This window comes from Cololabis saira, chromosome 8, assembly GCF_033807715.1.
Source record: "Cololabis saira isolate AMF1-May2022 chromosome 8, fColSai1.1, whole genome shotgun sequence".
In the NCBI taxonomy this organism is placed as follows: Eukaryota; Metazoa; Chordata; class Actinopteri; order Beloniformes; family Belonidae; genus Cololabis; species Cololabis saira.
This window is the reverse complement of record NC_084594.1, coordinates 10875923-10881825: the sequence shown is the minus strand read 5'-3', so window position 1 is coordinate 10881825 and position 5903 is coordinate 10875923. Positions and strand designations below refer to the sequence as shown.

Sequence of the window (5903 nt, the reverse complement as noted above, 5' to 3'; positions counted from 1 at the left end):
TTTGTTTTTTTTTTTTTTGCATTTGCTGTAGCATTTCCTGTAGCGCAGCTCCATCAGGTAGATACGCAACTCAACCCCAGCCAGTATTTTACCATGTATTTAGTGCGCCTTATAGTGCGGAAAATGCGGTATTTAATATTACTTATTTTATTCATCGTAATTTCGATAAAATGCTAAAAATGCCTGAGAAGCACTAGTCATGTAATACGCCATCTGACTTTTATATCACTGGCTGATTTGAAGGCTTGTTGAGCCAATAAATATGTTTAGAAAACATGCATTCATATATTTGTAAAAATCAGTCATGAAAGTAAATTAATTTACTTAAACTAGTTCCCTGCACATTAACTGGTAAAGACTTTTGAAAGAAGCGACTAGTAATTTCCAACACGAAAAAAAAAAAAAAAAAAAAAAAAAAAAAAAAAAAATAGTTTTTTGCTCTCCTGAAAATAGGTTCTTGTTCGGGGGGTCGGCAACCCGCGGCTCTAGAGCTGCATGCGGCTATTTAGCGCCGTCCTAGTGGCTCCCTGGAGCTTTTTCAAAAATGTTTGACCTTTTTTTTTTTCATTTTTTTATTTTTTTTCTCTTTTTTTTTTCCCTTTTTTTTCTCCTTTTTTCTTCTTTTTTTCATTTTTTTATTTGTTCTTCTTTTTTATCTTTTTTTCTTCCTTTTTAATCTCAACATTTTGACTTTTTTCACAAAATTCGGACTATTTCGTCGACATTTCGACTTTGTTCTCAACATTTTGACTTTTTTCTCGACATTTTGACTTTTTTCTCGAAATTTTGACTTTTTTCTCGACATTTCGACTTTTTCTCGAAATTTTGACTTTTTTCTCGACATTTCTACTTTTTTTCTCGAGATTGTACTTTAACATTAATCTCGACATTTCAAATGTTTTTCTTGAAATTTTGACTTTTTTCTCAACATTTTGACTTTTTTTCTCAACATTTAACTTTTTTCTCAACATTTAAACTTTTTTCTTGACATTTCGCCATTTGTCTTCATTCTAAGGCTTATACAAGACTTTTCATTTTTTGCAGCTCCAGACATATTGTTTTTTTTGTGTTTTTGGTCCAATATGGCTCTTTCAACATTTTGGGTTGCAGACCCCTGTAAAACATTGATAGGACACAACATGTTGCCCGTTGGATCCATATGGATCAAGAACATCCCGTCCAGCTGCTGCTTCAGAACGGTAATCAAACGTAACACAGCGATGAAAACGCAGCCAAGTGAACATGTTTGTTAAGTATCTGCAGCTGATGGACACATGCTGTTGTTTCAAGTGTCTGACAGCATTATCAAAAAACATAAAAATCCCCAATTTTCCCTTCAGTTCCCATATTTTTTTAGATATGAAGCAACCCCGCTGAACTCGACGATCCTCTCAAAGCAAACGTGGACGGGTCGTGTGCTGTTTGGGGCCACACAAACAGAACCCCTTGTTCCAGGGGTCAGTCATGAAGCGTGACCTCATCACCAGCTGGTGATGGGTGGGTTTGTGCTAATGGACAGAAACGGAGGGAGGCACGCGCTCTCGCTCTGCCATCCCCGTCTCTTTGTTTGCGCTTTGGCAGCGCGTGGGTGCTGGCGGAGGTGGGAGGGGGAGGTAAAGGGAGAAGTGGAGGGATGGACAGTCGCAGCAGAGTTCTGCGAAATCCAGACTTTGGTTAATGAACAAAGGAGAACTGCCAAGTCATTGGGCTGAGATCCCCTCATCTCATAATCGCTCCCTTTGTTTTTCCAACTTCAGTCTCCGTCCAGTATGTGTGTGTGTTAGTCTTTTTTTCCCCTCCCTCCTGTCTTCTGCTTCTCTGTTCTCTTTGTTTGTTATATCATGATCTGTAATTCTTATATGCACGCTTGCACGTGTGCTCGTCAAAATTTGTTATTTGTTGCTCTTACTTTTTCCTGTCTTATATACCCATTTTTTGTGAATCTTTCCACATCTGCAGCTGGAACAAAAACAACAACCCTGAGCCTGGAACAAGCTGGATCCAACCTTCCAGTATAAGGTGATGGCTCTCCCCTCACTGTATGACATTTGGAGAAAAGAATGGCATCATTATAGTCTTTGAAAGTACTGTGAATTAATTTACCAGTGAGATAAACCACCGTTTGAAAAACAACATCAGAATATAATGGCTGTTAGCAAAACAAAATGTGAGGAGCAGGCAGATGGAGCGCTTGGTGGTTGATGAACTTATAAAAATATTACCACCGCCAGTCAAAAATAGCACACGGGGAAACGGGAGGAAACAAAATGAAAACAAAACATCCATTTGATGGGTTCCAATGAGATTAGGTGGGATGCGTTTTTTTTTTTTTTTTCAGAAAGAGAGCATTTTCAGGGGTTTCAAGCCTGGGGTTCCTGCCAGCGGGATGGAAGTCGCGGCAGGCAGAAAGGTCAGAGCGTGGCATGTTTAATTCTTGATAGCGAGGCAAAGGTCTCGCATCAGAATTCCACTGAAGTACAAACAATAATCATAATGAGGAGGAGGAAATAAGAATGATGGAAGGAGAAGGGGGAGAGGTGAAGGATTTTAATGGCAGACCAATCACAAGACAAGCATAGTGAGAAAATAATGACCGCTGAGGGCGGGCGAGAAAATCAGCTTCTTCCTTTTTATTGCAGGATGGCTGTAAAGTTTGCAGGACAAAAGCACGCAGCGTGACTTACTCAGATCATTGTCTTGATATGCTTTTCAACAGAAAATAGAAAAAAAAGTCTCTATATGAAAAAGAAAACATTTGCGGCAAGAAAGTGTTGTAAACTGTGTTTAACCCTTGTGCTGTCTTCGGGTCAAAATGACCCAATTCTTCATCCTTCTTTCCTCCTGCCATGCTCTCTCCTTCCTTCTTCCTTTCCTCTTTTCCTCCTTTTTTACCCTCCTTTTCTTCCTACTTCCCTTCTGTCATTCGTTCCTTTATTACCTTCTTTGTTTTTCCTCCCTTCTTTCCTTTTTCTCCATTCCTTACTCCCTTTCCTACTTCCTTCCTTCGTTTCTCCTTTCTTCCTTACTTCATTCTTTCCTCCCTTCCATCTTTTCTCCCTTCCTTACTCCCTTTCCTACTTCCTTCCTTCCTTCCTTCCTTCCTTCCTCCTTCCCTTCCTTCCTTCCTTCCTTCCTTCCTTCCTTTGTTTCTCCTTTCTTCCTTACTTCCTTCTTTCCTCCCTTCCATCTTTTCTCCCCTCCTTCCTTCCTTCCTTCCTTCCTTCCTTCCTTCCTTCCTTCCTTCCTTCCTTCCTTCCTTCCTTCCCTTCCTTCCTTCCTTCCTTCCTTCCTTCATTTCTCCTTTCTTCCTTCCTTCCTTCCTTCCTTCCTTCCTTCCTTCCTTCCTTCCTTCTTCCTTCCTTCCTCCCTTCCTTCCTTTCCTACTTCCTTCTTTTTCTCCTTTCTTCCTTACTTCCTTCTTTCCTTCATTCCTTCTTTTCTCCTTCCTTACTCCCTTTCCTACTTCCTTCCTTCTTTTTCTCCTTCCTTCCTTCCTTCCTTCCTTCCTTCCTTCCTTCCTTCCTTCCTTCCTTCCTTCCTTCCTTCCTTCCTTCCTTCTTTTTTCTTCTTTCTTCCTTACTTCCTTCTTTCCCTTCATTCCTTCTTTTCTCCCTTCCTTACTCCCTTTCCTACTTCCTTCCCTCTTTTTCTCCTTCCTTCCTTCCTTCCTTCCTTCCTTCCTTCCTTTCCTTCCTTCCTTCCTTCCTTCCTTCCTTCCTTCCTTCCTTCCTTCCTTCATTTCTCATTTCTTCCTTACTTCATTCTTTCCTCCCTTCCATCTTTTCTCCTTCCTTACTCCCTTTCCTACTTCCTTCCTTCTTTTTCTCCCTTTCTTCCTTACTTCCTTCTTTCCTTCATTCCTTCTTTTCTCCCTTGACTTGAAGACAGCACAAGGGTTTAAATTGGTGGGTTCACTTTTAATGTTTTTCTTTTTCTTTTGTTTTAAATAAACTTGCCTACCAGAAGATGACAACTTAATTTAAGCAAAACAGATTTAAATGTATTCCTCCATGCCTTTCACAGTTCGTGGCCATCAACACAGACTACAAGAACCTGAAGAAGGAGGGGCCCGACTTCTAAAGGTCCTCCAGGGAACTCCAGGGGTACCAAAGTTTTTGGCAGGACCTCCAGCTGTCACCTCACCGATGGCAAAACTTCCTCCTGAACATTTCATCTGGATAACCTTGCAGAGCAGCTCTGAATTAATGCTGAAGTGTGGACAAGAAAGAAATAAAGCTCAGACCAGCGATGATACAGCAGACCGTTTTTAGAGTACGACCGGTGTTGTAGTTACCCTTTTAGAGGACAACGACACGGGCCTGGCTTGATTCTGAGAACTATGGAAGAGCAAGATGTCAGTTCAGCTTTAAAAAGAAAAGAAAAAAGTTATAACCATTTTGCATTGACTATGCAAAAGGTGAAAGTATCTCAAGCATCTGATCTGATCTGTTGTTAGCGTCTAAACTAGAAGGGAAGCGGGTAGGGACATGTGGAAACTTACGGAAGCGTATTGCATTCACTTGGAAAAAAATTTAAAAAGCTCTTTTTTTTCGCTATAATTTTTTCCGCCCTGTTTTTGGGTGTACATGATGCATATGAAATGCCTTTAGGCTTTGTGGTGGCCCAAGAGATGATCAGGACACTGCTGAAAATATTGGATCTGCACGGTTTGCAGCTGAGGAGACGGAATCACCTTCGGCGGCGTATGGGCGTAAAAAATACCACAAAAAAAACGAAAAAATTATCCCGAAAAACAATGCTTTTTTTTTTTAACTGAATGCAATACACTTCCGTAGAAACTCAACTTTTTTCGAATGGAAAACAAAAAGTGTTGCAAGGAGAATAGTTATGAGTCTCATTAGGGCTGTGCGATTCATCGATTTTAAATCTAAATCGAATGTATTAATCAAGACGATGTTAAAAAAAGGAAAATCGGAAAATCGATTTTCCTTTTTTGCAGCTGGCTGCATTACAGACAGAGCTCGTCTAGTCATCTTTGTTTGGTCAAGAAAATTGTAAATGTTGTCACTTTACTAAACTCAAGGAGGATTTACAGTATCTTTCAATTGCACTTCATTCCCAATAGGGAAATTTGTTTGCTATTTTTCTTTAAAAATAAAGATAAAATATTTGAAACTATTTATTTCATTGTCTTTTGTAGTTTTACCAAAAAAATCGAAATCGAAAATCGGGTTTTCAGAGAAAAAAATCGGGATTTTATTTTTGTCCAAAATCGCCCAGCCCTAAGTCTCATATAAATTGATTTCCCACTATTTCACATTATTAGTTTTAATACATAAACTAGTTGGGGTAATTAGAGGAGATACAGTACGTCACACAATCGAGTTACCCAACAAATACAGGGTTAACCATTTCCAGGTCAGTCATGTATGTGATTTATTAAAGAAATCCCATCTGTTGAAAACTGGGTCCACCACAGGCCCACATCGACACAAATGTCTCATTTCATTTTCACCGTACAGTAAAACAACTGGTCTGCATGTGTTTCCACCTATCGACAGCCCTTTACATTTGTCTCCTCGTCTCTGTTCTGTCACTTTCTGTGTTGTACCACACAGACTTCCAATAAAGCTTTTGTCATTTACATGTTTTCCTGTTTAATTCATTAAAAACAGCACACATCTGGAGCGATGGCTGAAATGTGACCCAACAAAGCTGCTTGCAAACCGGCAGCCGGTGATTTTATAACCACAGCAACAAAACTATACACACACACACACGACTGTAGTTTAATAACACTCACTTATAATACGGATCAGTCGGAGAGGAAGTTAGTTCACGTGTGCAGATTACTGTCATGTGATTAGCTGAACATGCGGCTGGCACTGACTCAGCAGGGCAAAGCAGCATCAAGTCTCTGTGTCAAGTCTCATAGGACTAAT

General features: G+C 39.9%; 1 long non-coding RNA gene across 1 annotated transcript; it reads left to right on the top strand.

Moving 5' to 3' along the window:
* Nucleotides 1–1639: 1639 nt before the first annotated feature.
* On the top strand, nucleotides 1640–5605 carry LOC133449273 (uncharacterized). Its single transcript, XR_009783022.1, has 2 exons — nucleotides 1640–2019; nucleotides 4024–5605. It is a non-coding gene; the product is annotated as an uncharacterized LOC133449273 (long non-coding RNA).
* The last annotated feature ends 298 nt before the right edge of the window (nucleotides 5606–5903 follow it).